The sequence below is a fragment of the Homalodisca vitripennis genome, chromosome 1, assembly GCF_021130785.1.
Source record: "Homalodisca vitripennis isolate AUS2020 chromosome 1, UT_GWSS_2.1, whole genome shotgun sequence".
Taxonomy (NCBI): domain Eukaryota; kingdom Metazoa; phylum Arthropoda; class Insecta; order Hemiptera; family Cicadellidae; genus Homalodisca; species Homalodisca vitripennis.
In genome coordinates this window covers 63,481,524-63,499,328 of record NC_060207.1, presented here as the reverse complement: position 1 = coordinate 63,499,328, position 17,805 = coordinate 63,481,524, and the positions used below count along the sequence as shown (strand labels likewise).

The following is a 17,805-nucleotide window of genomic DNA, read 5'->3' as shown; positions in this document are numbered from 1 at the left end:
TCAGTTTTAAAAATATAACAAAAAAAGAATAACGTTTTTAGTTATTTGTCAAATTTTTGGAAATTATTTTTAAGGATTTCTACGTAATCGTCATAGATTTTCTTGTGAGCAATAAATCTAGTTTGGATATTGATAACATACTCAATTATTTATTAATTGACATTCTATGTTGAGAATGAGGTTGGGGCCGAGAGTTTTTGAATTGATTGTATAAGCACACAATCTGATTTTTCTTGTAATTTTTAGAGAAATTTCTTTTAAGAAAGAATTTGAGCAGTTCCAATTTTGTTGCGAGGTCGAAATGGAATGGGTTTCTGAATAGTTATAGTCTTTAGATAGAATACAAATCTCAACAATTTGGCCTGTGTTTGTAATTTTTGGCTTAAAACAGAATAGTTGGGTTTTTCATTTACAGGTATGGATCATAATACTTATCTAAGATTCTTACTATAAGCGCCAGCTCAATAAATTGTATTGCCGATCCATTTTTAACATATCAGTTGTACGATGTAGTTAGTGATAATTGAACTCGCATATTCAAAAAAGTTATCACGTGGTTTTCTAATTCTTTTATACACTTTCTAAAAGAAGTTTATTTCCTAAATATCATTTGAAAGTAGCAGAGAGAATTTTTAAGTCCTAACTTGGCCTATATAAGGAAGGCATTTTTCTTTTATTGGTTTATAATAACAATATTTGTGTGGATATGTCTTAAGAAATGCATTTTCCACCGATAAGTAACATAACCTTCTTTTTATTTTTTTTTCTTGTTTATTTCCATCTATTCAAATTCGTGTTAAACCAATAGCACTGGTTTAGGGGACATTCTGGCGGTCCTATCTTCCACAGTCCACCAGGAGCTAGGAGCCCCTGGCTGTGTGTGGGTGAGACCGCATTCTGCTTGGACACATTCTAGCACTTTCATCAGACGTTAGATTCGTATCTAGTGAATTTCTAATGTAATGACCGCAGCAATTACATTGTTGGTCTCCATTGTTTCTCTGCCACCCTGATAACTTTCCTTCATATCCACCTTTGTATTGATTATTCTTAGTGGCGCTTATATCAATTCCAATCTTTAATCTCTGTAAATACGTTCAAATGCTTCGAATACACGAAATATGTAAAACTTTTAATATATAATCTAATTAATAAAATAATATTTCATAGCTATAAGGTTACATTCAGCCCATAAAAATCTAGAACCCTCTTCAAATTGTCTTTAACTAGGCCATTGTAGCATAGAGAACGGTTTCTCTCTCTAATAACCATTATTTGGGGTGTATGCTCCTTAAGAGTAGTGGCCCCTATATAAATGAGCCCTAGAGCAATAATGGCCCACATCCTCTGTGTTGAGCCTTAGCGTGTTCAGAAATACAGCTATTAATTCAATCAAAAGCTATTTCTAAAAGTATTGTTTTATATCAAACAATAGTATCAGAGAATAACAACAATCTAAAATATTTATTTCGAAAAGCGTGGGATGATTTTTCAATGCAATATACTCGTAGAAAGGTTTTAATAATGAGTTATCCATTATTAGAACGTAAATGTTATTTTATGGTTGAATACCCTAGGAAGTAGACAGTTTAAACCCAGCATTCCAGTTATAAAATAAATTGGCGTCCTCAGAGATTATCTCTATTCTCACTGATCTTTCTGTTCGTGTTGTTTGAGACAGGAGCTGGTGAAAAGTAAGTAAAGGTGCGACGTAAATGAGGATTTGATTACCATTATTGCAATAATCGAATGCCAAGAACTGTAAAACCGAGACCGGTTTTACGAACTGCTGCCTCTAGTGGAACTGCAGTAATTGAAGTCAGCTGAGGCCAAGGCGGGCGCCATCCACGATCGCTCAAATTGCTCAATCCGTTCCCGCTTACCGCACCGCGAGTTCGACCCCGTCTCCATCATCGCGCGCCTTGCGCCTCAACCATTCATAACTGGGAACAGCTGTTCTGCCGCTGGAGACTCCAGTGCTGGAATTTCTGACTCATTTGGTGCGCTGCTTGAATAAGTCTCTGAAGGTTAACTGGTTATTCATACATATTAGGACTACTTGGAAACTCCACACGCCACTTATATGTAATTTATTAGAATTATTTCAAGGTTAGTAGGGGTTTATTTCAAAGATTAACGAACTCCCCTGCTGTTATATTCTGTCCAGTCAGAAAAGAAATATAATTAGTATCACTTTGAGTATTACGTATGAAACGAATTTAATGAATCAAGTTTTTTTTTAATCATTTATCAATGAACAAACTCCGTCTTCATTCCGGTATGAAATAACTTACAACAAATTAAATGTTTGAAAAGTAAAACAAAAATATGAAACTAGACCTCTTTCTTGGAATCATAATTGTTGGATGATTCTCTATTCCTGTCCAGTTTCGTTTTCCGATTCGTGTAAATGTTCACATTTTGTGTTCTCTGTTCTACTTTTTATAATAAAACAAAATAACATGTTTTCCCTCATTTAGTAACATTATATTAAGTTAAACATTTAGTACAGAAATGTCGATAAATAATATTAGGTTGTACTTAAAATAAACATTGTTCTAACATATATTGGCGGTCAGTTTATAATAATCATTTGTGATCCCTGTTTGGTTATTTTACCTAGGTTTGTTTTACCTAAGTACTAAACTAATATTTTATTAAAGTTGTTGTAAACATAGTTTTACATACAAACATTTCTAAACGTAGTACCGGTAAAAAAAAATCTTGGGCTGTACTCTTAGTCTTTAAAAAAATTCTCTAACTTTTCAAATGACTATTGGCAAAATTTATCATGTTAAATTTACAAAGTTTCTACTATATTTCTATATTCTATTGAGTAATTTACACTATTTCTTGACTCAGGTCAGTTCAGTTCCACTGTTTCACAAGGCTTACGTGGAAGAACAATTCTGAATCACTGCAATACGGGAAACTGTTGCGAAAACCCGTATCAAGCAAAAATGAACCAGATGAGTGAGAAGAGTGGGAGTACGAAGTGCGGAATTTCAATGCGGAGTGCAGTATGGAGCCAAGGTGAAGGCCACTGTCGATCATTCCTCTCACTGAACTTTCTCTGCCACATAACTCCTGCAGCCAGAACACAGGAACATTGGAATGGTCCGACCTTGCGTTGATCGAGCGATTGTCTGTCGCCTAAGAACCATTAGGTTAATAATTGATTAAACACCCATCAATTATCCATCCATTTAGAATACTGAATTATTTCGGAAGGATTATTGACATTGTCTTTATAATTAATTGTACATCACCCAGACCTACTCATTGAATTATTAAACCATCAACTACAGCTCTGAATACATTCAGACGTTTCGTTCTCTTTCGAATTTTTTTATATTTTTAATAAATTTCCGCTAAGCGTATTTTATCCAATCTATTTTAATTCACCAAACTTTTATAAACTATATTTGAAAATTACACGAATAAAATTTAACAGTATAAGCTTGACGAATTTGGCTTTAACGTTAAGTATTTATGAAACCTTTAGTAATCTAAAATTGTAGGTATTATCTCAGTAATCTTAGTATCAATTGCACCACATATTCGCCGAACATACTCGACAGTTTCAAGTGAACCTTGAGTAAATAGATATTTTCAACATTGCAATTATTTGGAAATTTGTGTAAAATCCGTACTTAACACGTTGTAATTGTCTTGATAATGGAATCCATGAACTTTATGTTATTTAACATTCTTACACGATCTACAAGGCTGGTAATTTCCTAGATGGGGGTTAATGAATGATCGTTGTATTAGGCATTTTGTACGCATGTAATAGAGTGCCAAGTTACGTTGTATTAGACATTTTGCACGCATGTAATAGAGTGCCAAGTTTATAGGTACAGTATTTAATTTCTTGAACATTATTGTTGCACCTCCAGGGCGCTCGCTAAGCATTGCGCCACTACACCAGACAGTTCGATGGAACTGCCCGTGTTAGACTTGGCAATGTAAACAGGAACCGAATGGAAGTCCGTTGTTTACAATATGGCCTCTGGATTCTCTCCGACAGAACGATATCTGCCGGTAGTTGGCGATCGTTGATCGCTACCCAGCAGACGGGCAGGTGCCCGCCACGTGGGCCCACTGTCCGGATTTAGACCTCTTCACACCTCTCGCCATATTTGTTTGGATGCACAGATAAGATACCGCGCCGTAAACAGGTTTGAGGATTTACTTGCAGCCACCCGTTCCTTGGCTCGGAATGCTTTGCCGCCTCTTCGCTTTCGCAACCCGGTCTGCTTTCGGAGGATTATTTTCATTCATGGATTTCGGCTCTGGTCCACCGCCTATAATTTTGACTCACAACTCATGTATATTGAAATCGTAGATTCCACTGTTGAAATTCATTACTTTATTCGTAGAAAACATCATCAGTCAAAATCACGTGACAATTCTAAAGGCCCTTCTCAAAGTGATTATGCATGGAGCAAAGTTGATGGTTGTATACGGGTTGTTGAATAAAGCTCTTGATTGGCTGTTATGGAATCCATTATCTCTTTGAACGGAGCTGTTACCACTGATTGAATTTACAATGATACTATTTCATTATGAAATCATTATATAATCGTTGTAATGAAACTCCTACATCGTAACTAAATTTATTTTTGAATAAATTATTACAACTTAAAAAGTCGGTTTTACGGGCGAAGATTTTACGTGACAACGTCTTTTTCTCGGTAGAATATTTATTGATATGAATATTATTAAATTGCACAATAGGAACAAGGAATTGAATGAAAATAAGAATTGCACAAATTTTAACTATAGAAATATATTTTGTTTACTAAAACATTGTACATAATTTGAAATTAATTAAAATTTGTTATTGTAAATGGTAAAGTTGAATAAAACATTTACTAAAATTGGAATTTGAAATTCTTGCTAAACTAAGTTAAATTATAACTCCGCGCGTGGTGATTGGTCGGGTTAGTTCGTTTGTTTGGTCGCACTGTTATGACAGGTTAGAGGTTATAATTTGTTATTTTAAATGTTTGACTAGCAATACGCGCTGTTTCTTCTCAATCGACTGAATTACGATTGATTGCAGAGTGATTTAAACTAATAATTTACTTAACACTATCAACATTTGTCAATAGTATGACATAACCTATAAACTCAGTTTCTCAACTTTTGTGTCAATCTAACAATTAATCAATCAATCATAGTTTACGATAATGAAATATCAGTGTACAATTATTTACCTTTATTGTTGTAGTTGTTGTAAATGACGAATCTAAGCACTCCACATTTTCACGAATAAACATAGTTATCTGCTTTATCCCGTGCGGCGGACCCACAGTTATCTGCTTTTATCCCGTGCGGATCCCGTGCGGCGGACCCACTGGACGGGCATCGTAACGTTACCGGGCGTTACACTTTTTCATGAGTGACTCCGAGCGGCAACCTAATTTAAGACGTTGTCACGTCAAAATATTATCTTGAACTGGGTTGGAATTAAAATTTGGTCTTATATGGTCTCTTTTACTAATACACGATTACATCGTTATGCTATTAAGGACGCGATAAGGTCACCTAAAAGTCGTTGTCTTTTATCGTTGTTTGTCCGTCCGTGCGACAACTTGATACATAAATTCCTACAATCATGTGACATAACAACACTATGGTGAGGTAACTTTGCCAAATGGCTGGTGAGACTTTCTTTACCTACTAACTGTCGTGTTCCTCGCACTCCTGTCTCTAGTGTCTCTAGTGGACAATTAGTAATATGCTGCTTCGTTTCTAATTAAGAGTAGGCCAGATCGTGTGGTAATGTAAAAATATGATGTAGGTTGGTGTAACTAAGTCGAAAATCCTCATACAAATAAAGGGGTTTTAGAGTACTTATAAAGTTGGATATATTAAAATCGAAACAACTTGTATATTCAGACAATCGTTAACTCTGATGATTTAGTATTTTTAAACGTTCCTCACTACATGGATTGTGCAAAAAGCAATTCACTTCTCATCCGCCCAACTCTCCTGTACATCCCTCAGCCCAGAAAGGGAGGGACAGGGTGGAAGCTCCAATTTACACAGTAGGAGAGGGTTAACACTCAGCTCGCTTAGGTCGTAAAATGCGGTAAGTTATGTGACGTGTAGCGCGGATGTTGCGCCGCTCACGTCCTACTGCATAAGGAACTAGTGGCGCGGCGCGGCGGCCGCTGGAGCGAGCGCTGAATCATTGATGGACAGAACCGTATGCCTCGCAGGTTCACCTGTCCAATAAGGTAAAATAGATAATTTATTATTCACCGGGCTTTTGAAATTCAAAGGTGATAATCTATTAAATTATATAGCTTAACGAGTGCCTTTTAGGCAGGCAATAGCCGATCTTTACTTTATAAGAACATAATACAGTTTTTCATGAAATCGATAGACGAATTTCTCTTAATAAAATATATTGTTCGCCACCAACCAAAATGTTAGTGAGGATTGAAACGGAAGTACAAGGGAAAGGTTAAAAACACCGATATACAGTTATACAGCACCTTTGAAATACAGTATGTCAACAAAAAGTTGCCAATGAAATCTATTCAATATTTTTAAGTTTTTTACTTCCCGCCTATTTGACCCCTATGAAATCGATGAGATAAGCTACAGTTTTTGTTGTTAACATTAGCGGTTGACTGTCGATTCCTCTCATCAAAAAAGATAATAAGGCTACTTGGAGGTTACTTACAATAAGATAAGAGCAAAAATATTAGTTTGGACGAAAAGTTGAATAAAAGTAAGTGTATGAGCTTTCATATTCTTTTACAAGCTTGTTTAATATCAATATGAACCTATCAAACCATTGTTGTGTATGTATAAAACTACGTTTCAAAGAATATGCTTAGACTTCTGTTTAGAGCCAGATTTACTAACCTGGCACCAGATGTGTTTAGATGTCTGAAATTTTGTTTTAATCTCATAAGAACAATGTTAAACCACGTACACTGTGCACCGTACTTTTAATTGTAAAATTATATTTATCCTTGTAAAGATATAATTAAAACGTTTTCAAATTTGTTTTCATTAGTGAGTTATTCAGAAAACCCCCTTAAACCTGTTTGTACTTCATCGTTTGAATATTTAAAACACATCAACTTTGCAATAAAAACTAAACAAATGTGGTATGCGTTTATAAGATCTTTAAAGTTATTAAGTTTACATTAATCTACGAATAAAAATAAAGGCGTGTTTGAAGTTAAACATTGTTTTTACGTGGTAAAACCCAAGGTAGTTTTACATGAGCCAGCTCTTAGGAATTTGGACTACAATCTGCGACGAAGAGGCGAATTTTTACCTAATAGGATGAATATTTTTAATGAAATGATCCATGGGATGATTTCTGAATAAGAACATGCGAAACAAATACAGTAGTTTTTAAAATTTAATGATATTCAACAGAGACGTTTTCCAATTATTTAAGTACCGATGTAACCACCTTTCTATACGAAAGGAGGAGTAACGGTTGTAGCACTCAACTGTTCTGTGTAAACAAACAGCTGGTGTCTGCGCGACAGGCTGCACATCTGTCGGAATGTATTGTGAAACAGTGATGCCAACCTCCAGTCGCTGTACCGCTACCTTATCTCTTAGCCACCCACAAACACAATTAATTAAACCTGTCCAGTATGCCGTCACAGTCTTCGTCTCAACACAGGAATGATCGTTCATTTTATTCCTTATCCAACAACATTTTCGACATATATTCAATGATTAAATCAACGAATACGGTAAATTAATCTGTTTATCAGAAACGTATTTTTCTGGAGTTTTCTCTAAATTTAAGTGAATATTTCGCTCCATTAAAGGAACAACGGCCATTTATAGCGAATCATTGTAAGTATTTAACATTACAGACAACGTAGGTATTGTATCATGATAAATACGTCATAAAATACCATGAAATTAAGTTTGAATAAAAATTGATGACGCAAAATATTTAAATAAATCTGTAAGATTAAGAATTTGTTGGCTGTTTTTTTCTACCTTGTCTTCAACGTTGCTGTTAACTTAAATTTTACGCATTTTATGTAGAATATATTCTACAAGATCAGCCTGACATTTAATGCGAATGGAATTTGGACCGATCTTGTGTTTGAAAGGTTAACTTCTCCGGAGATGACGAATAGCAGAAGATGTGAAAGTGAACATTTTTCTGAATCATCCAGTCGGTGGGTCGGTATGAGTCGTAGACAATCACAATGACAGTGGTACAGAGAGAGAGAGCGCGCGTAGGTCTCCTGCGGTCAATGATGAGTTCGTGCCACCTGCAGCCGCCCCGCCACGGCGGGAGATGTCGCACTCGGTACTCAGCAGCCACAGTCGATAACCCAATAACCCATAGACTCCACGGTCCACGGTGACCCCAGAGGTCATGTGCGCGAGGAAAGCCGCCGAGCACTGAGTGGATGGAAGGTACGTGGGGGGTCGCTGGGTTACGTTGGTAAACCTGCTTAAGTTAAGTTAGGTCGGGTTAGTCTAGGTCAACATCGTTTATGGCGAGGCGTATTAGACATGAAGGAATTTAAAACGATCATATTACTGATGACTACATTAATGCACACAGTAAGTACATTTTTGAAAACAAAGTTAATCTACACATAAATAAATTTTTATATCAGTTTAAGCTTTACATGAATGAAAAACAGTATTTTTTTATATCCGGAAATGAAATGTTTATAGTGAGAAACGTAAAAGGTTCAAGGAATATCTTTACATTCTTCATTTGTGGGTAATCTAAAGCTCTAGCCTGTTTAAGATTTTTACACTTGGCTCAGATTATTATGTACTAGCATTTGGATATGGCATATCAAAACTTATATAGACTCTCATTCAAATTTATTTTTAAAACTTCACCAAAGTAAGGTTATTTAACACGATCAGTTTACTGGTAATTCAAAGTCTCTATGAATATTGGTTGATTTCTTTGTGCCAAAACTATAGTTCTGCATAATTAGGCCTTTACAATGAGCAGCAATAGGAGTGAGTATTTTTCTGCGTTTAGACATGCTTATATAAAAGGATCTGCCAGTTCGTTTCACCAGTAATTGCTGGCCCTTGTATTATCTAATATTCAGACGTGACAATCTACAGGGTTGGCTGGCACACTGTCTTCTCCCCGCCTCCTTCAGTCAAGACTCCTGGAGCATGTGCCGTTATGCGGGCAACCTCTCTCCCGCATTATTTACTTCCATCGTAAATAATCTTAAAGGAAGTATACGCAGGTAATGTACTACTTTTAGTAGCTACGTGACGTAAATAAAACTAGAAATACATCAGTCGGTAAATCAAACCTGTTCGTATCATAATTTCCTTGCTGTACTTAATGGATATGTACTCCTAGTAGTATTCTGCATTAGTTTAATGATTCGACAGTTTAAATATTGGCAGCCAACTTCTTTCACATTTAAATGCAGTTAAATAGGCTAAATCCTAGTCCTATTAAAGCACAACGTTAAAGGGCAACTGTATATAAACGTTGCATGATATAAAGTCTTCGTTAATTGATGTTCTTTAACTGGTAACTAACTGACTGATTTATAATTCCCGAAGGCAAAAGAGCAGCCTTGGTGTAAGAGTTGTTTATCTAGGTATATAAGAACATGCAATTTCTAGTCACTTACTCTCTTCTATTATCGGATTGAAGAGAGGGTGAATAATCTTCTGTGTAAAATATACAAGTGAAATGAGATTTATAAATAACTGCAGAAATACAGGACATTACGGTTTTTTGTGTGTTCGGTCACCATGGACTATGCTATACCATTAACAGGGACTGTAGATGTTCACAACGAACCTTTCGGATGTCCAATTCGTCGACTTGATAAACATCACTCAGGGTTGCCTTCCTTCCACTTAGGTAGCTTGATGGTACAGATTACCTATTCCTCCTGATCTCTCTGCGATCTTTCGTAGTAATTTATAGGCGGTTGGGGGAGGGCCGCTCTGACATTTCCCACACAGCCACCCTCTACCCCGGCTCACCCTGTTATTAATAACCCCCTGTCTGTCGCTGCCGACCCTTTCACGTGTTGTGCCGACCTTCAATTAATTCTAACTCATTTTACAAGGATAATACATCATGTTTTGTTAACCAGATGTCGTGATGGGAGATGGTATGAGATAAGAGCAGTGTTCAGAGGGGGGGGGGGAGTAAATGAACATAATTCAGTTTTTGTTCTTAGTTTCTGGGAATATTTCTAGAAATAAACCCGATAAGTGACTCTGGTGCAGTACATTTACAGTAACTTATTACAGAGAGAGGAGTATTTCACCAAAGTGCAGCATTGCAAGGAGACGAAGGTTGAGTGTCAGTACGTGTAAGTTCGAAGGATTTACTTGATTACACTACCTATTTTTTACCACTTATTATGACCCTACTAGTAGTAAGTATCTTGGAAAACGTGGCAAGTACTCTCAAGATCAAAATTTTAGGCAAATAAATAATATTTCTGTAATATGATATAACTTTATATAATTATAATTAGAAATCATCCAAACTATGTAGTAATGTGGAATTTATTATCAAGTAACGTATTATTATTCATAATATTGTTGATGTTGTACATTCGTTTTCAGATCATAAAAGTAGACTTCTAGAAACCCTCAATCTATTATACCATCTAACAGGCGTGTATAAGAAATATCGACAAAGAAATTATTCACAGTTTTTTTTTAACAACGCGTAAGCCTAGAAGCCTTCAATCCAGGAAGATATATCAAAAAAGTTATTTATCATTGACTGTGTTAAGCAGGTGAAATTGTTGAATATTAATGTGAGTTTCACCTATAATGGATGCTAATTCCATCGTTGAAATTCAAAGAGGGTGTGGCACCGACGGTTTGTTAACAGCAAAGAGTGTTAAATTCTATTAATTATTCCCATGAAATTCAGGCTCTGAAATACAACAACAGTTATTTTTTACCGATCTCCTGACACCATAAAGATTGTCGCCAGTGCCTTATTAGTATCCTGTGGTCCAGAGGTTTTTGCATTGAATACTACGTTCCGGTCATCATTTTGGAACCAGTTGTTTAAATCTACCGTTTTATAATTAACCACGGTATTTGCATAGTCTATTGTACGCCACCTAGGAGAAATTGACAATGCGGGTAAGTTGTTTATTTTATGACGTCGAATCTCCCGCTTCCACCACGAGTATGGAGATTTCTGCTCAATTTCCACCATGAATATGGATAGGAGGAGATAGATTGGTTGTATGGGAATTGACTACTATAGTTAATTACTACTAAGTAAATTTGAGGCAAGAAGTTAATTCATTATGTACCATAAAATTCCCGCAAAATGTTTAGTCCTTACCATGGTAACATTACATTTTACTTTTGAGGCTGAACAAGACTGGATTTAATTAATTGTTACCTTCTTTAAAGGACTGTTTTGTCTTTAAACAAAGTTTTCTTATCCTTAAAGTAGAAAACTTTGTGTTGTTTATTTTTTCAGAACGAGGAATAGGTTTTAAACAAACTTTTAGCATATGTAACGGTTTTGCTTTCAGCTTTTTTCTCACAAAGTTATGCTTTGCGACGACTATTGTTTGAAATCGTTTTAAAACTGATAATACACTGATAAATTATTCACTGTACATAATTTCATAGAAGCTATCAATCATACCAGTTGTTTCTTGTAAATCAGGCAGCATAGGTTCCATTACATCTTCTTGATCGACGGAAATCAGCATTTTCCAAAAATAACACTCCTTAGAAATGTCAGGCCTATCAAGCAAGCCTCTCAGGATTATCAAGGAATCATTACACAACTATATGATCATCTGACGTAGCACATCCTTTCATGGCGTCAAAATAATCTGTATTTTCAGATTTGTATCACCTGCACTAGGTTACATCTTGACCTAGATTTATATAGGAGACAGGACACAGCTGCGTTTTGTGCAATAAAATTGCGACGTAAAGTGTGGTTTATTTTTTTAAAACACGCATTCATTTGCAGTCAAACGTTTTGTAATCGGAAAACAACAATTTCACCTTAAAGAAGAAGCATACTTAAAACGTGTTATAAAAAGCTTTTAATACATGTATCTTTTTAAAAGAAAATTCTGCAATAGCAATATTATAAAGCTTTTGCACAATGAAGTTGTTAATAATTTAATGCTTTAGGTAAATCACCTATCCATTATATTTGTATTTGTTTTATTAATGAAGTATGTTCTAAATTAACACTTTATACCTGCACCTATTCAGAGACGTTTATAACCAATAATCTATTCCTGTTGTCTGTTTTAGCGCAAATCTAGAAATTAAATAAATATATTAAACTTAATCTCTTAGTTATATATTTTATAACTAAAAAATAACTATTTATTATTCCTTGTTTTGTTTCAGGTTGGTACAGAAAGTGACTGGACAGAAATATTTGGTCGGAGCATTGTAAGTTTTAACTCTCCAATTTTTTAAACGAATGATTTAAACACATTTTCGAAAAGTTCCTTAATTTTGTGCATATAACAAGTTGATTTTGAGATGAATTAAGTCATAATTCAAATGACAACGTAGCCATTTTGTTAGTATATACATTTTTCTTCAAATAACAATCAATCTACGTATTCATATCAAAACTCTCTGTCAAGTTCAGTTTATTTTTTACGTGTCCTACTTTTTTAACATCACAAATAGGCCTACAAACGATTGTGCTTACTAAAGGACGATTATCGTCATTTTCCACATTATTGTGTCATTTTAAAGTATTTCTTATCTTAGTTATCTTAGTCGTAAGATTTTTGGAGGGTTATCAAAGTAAACGTGGTGAAATAATGAAGTAATTCCGTTATTGTTATTGGTAATACTATAAGAATGTTTGAATAAACAGGTTTAACTATGGATAACTCTACACAATAAGTTCCCAGAAACTGATAAAGTGTGGATTACTCGTACGTAATTAATAGAATATCCCTATGGAATGAGTTAAAAAATAAGAGAGTTTTCGTCCACAAGTACAATTAATTTTAAATGTCATGGAAGTTTGCGCCCTTATCTTTAGCCGTAGAACTATAGGAAATGTCCTGTTTAAAAAATATAATGTACACAATCAAAAAAGCGTTAAAGTTTTTTTTTAAATGTGTTTCATCTAACATCTCAGACATTGTTCCACTTTATTGTTTAAGTATTGAAAGTTTATACTATAAAATCTTAAAAGCTTTTTTTAGATGCGGGTTAGTTATGTATTTAAAATAAGATATCCCGTATAACTCTACGATTACAAATAAAGGCATTTATCGGCATGAGGTTTAACATTGTTCTTATGGAAGAACTCAATATAATTTTAGTGATAAAACCATTGAACCAGTAGGAGGATAGTGAAAATACTATAAATCTTCCTCCTAGAATTTTTAACACCGTCAATATAAATGTTGGGAAATATAATTAGAGATAATTAACTTCACTTTTTACGACTCATTTACGAAAGTGAAGAGCAAATGTGGGCCACAAGGAATCCCAGCGCCGGATGACTAGCATCGGCCGAACCCCGGGCGACAATTAACGTAGTACAAGATCGCGAGAACGACTCATTGTTACGGCGATCTTGCTGTGGCCAACTGCTTTCCCGCCGGTCTAAGTTTGTTTAGGGCCAAATAATTCACAAATAAGTATAATCAGCCAGGAAAGTAGGCAAGCAGCGACTGAGGGCCTAACTTTCGCGGTCCTCGGTCCTAGCAGTTCACTTTCCCGGTTCCCCCGGGCAGGCGCGTCGTGATGACTTGAATATTCAACACCGACACCGTCCGCTCGCAGCCTGTCATCTGGGAGGTGTCGATGGGAGGCCGGTCTTTATCTACACAAGTGCTAAGTGTTATTATCGACCGGGGCGGTGTTGAGTGAAAAATTGCCATGTGCCACGTGCGACCTTGGTTGAAAGTTTGGGTATTTTTTGTTGTGATTGTATTATTCATCAGCGCCGTTTTATTTTTTTAATAGACACCTGTTGTAATAAACCATCTACAAACTTCTAAACCCAATATTGTTGTGTGAAAATATGAAATATAACATTGACACACGTACCCCACGGTGATGGATTCTTATTTCATCACGATTTCGGTTCAAAAATTTTTTTATTTCACTCGAAGTCCGTTTTCAAGTTTCGCTGAACTATTCTATAACCATCCAGGGTTGCCGGGTGCCGGGACGTGACATACTGTGTATATGAGGTCACTCAGTAGTCATGCTCGGTCTCTAGAACTGAGTGACGAGTGACGTCTCTCGTTCCCCACGTGTCCGACTGTTCGACTTCTGGGAACTGAACTCTAAATATCTCCAATTACCACTGTATAGTTTGTTGCGCTTGAGACTGAGCGACCGCGACTGACACGCGCTTCTCGGAACAACATATGGACTGCACAGTTCCATTAAAGCTGTCAAAAGTGCTCACGGAGTGAGTGCCCTTTTCTGTACGTTCAAACTATAAATAGCAGATCAAGTACTACCAAAAGCAACGCTACGCAATGGTAGTGTTTATCCAAGGAAATATTCAACTTTAATTATAATGTTAAATGCTTCCTGTTATTTTCAGGAATTGGTTTTTTTTCCAAGGTGCTAATCAATTTGCTATTACTCTATGAAATTTCCGATTTATCTCACTCCTGTACTTTTCGACTTTATATTATACCTAAACCTAAGAGCGCAACGCCAAGAAGTAATGAACTGTTATAACAATCCTTCGTAAAGATCCTCGGGCCGAAGAAGGCTGGCTGAAAGTGGATTCATGTAAGAGCTCTAAAAGTTGCAAGGTGCTCTTAGAATTGCAAAATGCTCGCTCGCCAAGAGTGTAACGGACGAGTTTAAGACAGACGATTCAGTTGGGAGTGATGACTCCTCGAGTTGCTGACGCGGTCAGCAGCCGTGACGGAACGAGTGACTCACCATCTTCAGCGGCTGAACCCCAGTTAACGGCAGCAATTTGGTCCTCTACCCAGTCCGCAGTAAACGGGCTAAAGGGGTTAACACCTGCAATGTATTTGCCTTATTTGGGCAACGGCGTACTTTGTTGCGCCTGGCCAGCAAATGGCAAGGTCGTCCGTAACTGTTACAAATTTGACGTAATGTCTCGAACTCGGATTTGGTAGCAATGGCTTTTAGCGTTACCTGCGTCTTTTATACGGTTTTAAAATCTCGGTTACTAATAAATGGATTACCATGTAGCATATATGACAAATACTGTTGTAATCATAGAATCTTCTCCTTCCTCATAACTATTAACATTTACCATAGTTTACATTTTTATATGTTATACATTTAAATAGCATTAAATACGCTGGCTTTGTGTATACAATTATGTAAGTGGACAAGGAATATTGTAGCATAATAAACCTCTGTAGAGAAATAACTGATAGTCTCCATTACTGCAGAGAGAACGGAATTATTAGACTTGTTTTGTTCTTATCAATTACGCTATCTAGTTCTATGAGAAAGTTATATATTTGTAGTCCTTTATTGTCTAAAAAGAATCCAGTAAATTGTAGATTGGTAGCACTGTTTTTGTAATCCACCTGGTTGGAGAACGTGTATTGATCCATGATCGTTTGGCGCATGATTTGGAGCTAGTACCCATTGTGCGGACATTCGGGTGTCTGGTGTCCTCAGTAACACCTAGGATGATGCATAGCTCTTAAACACGGTCAGGTTACGTTAAGTGTTGTAGATGTCCAATATGTTACAATATCCCAATCCATATAAATCCAGATTATGGTGTAGACTTCAACAGTATCCCATGGAAGACATATCCTTGGTTTTCGATAGAAGAGCCTTGAAACCGAATGTTACAATATCCCAATCCATATAAATCCAGATTATGGTGTAGACTTCAACAGTATCCCATGGAAGACATATCCTTGGTTTTCGATAGAAGAGCCTTGAAACCGAATGTTACAATATCCCAATCCATATAAATCCAGATTATGGTGTAGACTTCAACAGTATCCCATTGAAGACATATCCTTGGTTTTCGATAGAAGAGCCTTGAAACCGAATGTTACAATATCCCAATCCATATAAATCCAGATTATGGTGTAGACTTCAACAGTATCCCATGGAAGACATATCCTTGGTTTTCGATAGAAGAGCCTTGAAACCGAATGTTACAAAATTTTTTAGAAACAATTAAACATTCTAACGTTAAGTGAACCTTCAGATCTATTCGTATCAATATGCGCACTTGAATATGTTCAGCATATAAGTTGATAATGTATTTAAACCATGTTTCAAAATTAAATCGTAACCTCTATTCTGTTGGAACGCTCCTAGCACTAAATACGAGAGATCGTCAGACAAATTTGTGTTGGTTCGTACTTTGAATAAAATGTATTGTTCTAATATACATGTTCGTTCATTGTATATTTGTTCGGTGTATTCATGTGTCCGTTGAATTTTGTAAAACTGTTAGTATAATAAATAGTAACTTATCGTTGCTAACTAACTACACAAATTAACCTGGACTATACAGTGAGGTTATATTGGCAACTAGTTATCTAGTAAAACATATCTAGCACTCTCCAATGTAATGGGTTGCTTTACAAAGTGGTAATTAAATCGAATTGAAAGGGAAGAGTTTTCTATCATTTCACGCTGTTAGTTTGTGTCAGGGGTGTATTCTACTGTATAATGGGGTTAAAGTTCCTCTCGTCTTCTCTAGAAACGTCCCTGTCATTATAAATTAGGTCCATCATCTTTAGGACCTTTGTGTTGAATAAATAAAACAACAAAGTGAAGGTTTCCATCGGTTTATTAATTTTCTTGTAACACCATACTTCTTCAACCATGCAATTTCCTACACTAACTATATGATTGTTTGTTGAAGGCTGTTTTATTTTCTACGCACCTTGAAAAAGTGACAGCGTTGTAAGTGAAAACATGATCAGTTAGTTAAATATTATACAAACAAGTAAAATAATATTACATCACTTTGTTACTTTTATTATAACTATTGTTTTAGAAAGAAGAAGTACTTTTGAACATACGGGACACATGTGAAATAGAACGTTCAGATCAACAAAATATACAAAATTTTAATGGCTAAACCAAATCCCTCGTTTGGGCAATTAATAAATTTTAACATAAATGCATTTTAATTGTTTATAATTTTATTCCATAGTTGCTAATTATTGTACGTGGAGGAAGTATATCAGTATGTTGCTACAAAAAGATCTAAACCTTGAGTTTCAAAATGTTAATAATATGAATCGATTACTACCCTTGAGAGTATTTCAAACCTCTCAGTCTCCCAATATTTGAACCCTCCTCCCCCAAACCTAGATACGCCACTGGTACTCTCCAGTTATCTTCCAGCACAGTTCTGAGGCGCTCGCAAATACAGCGCCGCGCCGCAAACTGTGAACGTGTTGATATTAATTCCGCGCAATCTGCTAATAATATCGCTCTCATTTACATAAATCGTGGGGCAACTCGAGCTCTTCCCATATCCGACGTTGTTTTAATTATCGTACTCGTTATTACAATCCCTGAAGATACGATTTCTGGTCCAATCGTGCCGGATGGTCGGTGGCGAGAAATTGCTCCTATTTTTCGTTTCCTATATTGAGCATCGATTTTTTTCATCCATCGTGGCTGTGAAAGCGTGAATGGAATAGCCATTTTGCTTCCTCGGATGAGTGGAGTAATTAATTACTTTAGTACTAATTGTTTTAATAGTAATATTGTTTCATTATCGAAGTTGTGATGTCTGTTTTGTAGCAGAAAGGGTCTGTAGTAGGTATAAAAATCGATTTTAATTCAAATAAGTTAACAAATTCTTCACACAATTGGAATGTT

The 17,805-nt window shown here is 35.8% G+C and overlaps 1 protein-coding gene across 5 annotated transcripts in view; it reads left to right on the top strand.

Annotated features, from left to right (window-relative positions):
* LOC124363144 (puratrophin-1-like) overlaps nt 1–17,805 on the top strand; it is a 520,999-nt gene that overhangs the window by 333,398 nt on the left and 169,796 nt on the right. Inside the window, exon 1 of one of the 5 annotated variants that reach the window (XM_046818317.1) lies at nt 12,370–12,414. The exons of the other annotated variants lie outside the window; for them this stretch is intronic. The gene's annotated coding sequence lies outside the window, so the exon portion shown is untranslated. Of the gene's footprint in view, nt 1–12,369; nt 12,415–17,805 lie in introns of those variants that run through there. 5 annotated transcript variants of the gene reach the window in all.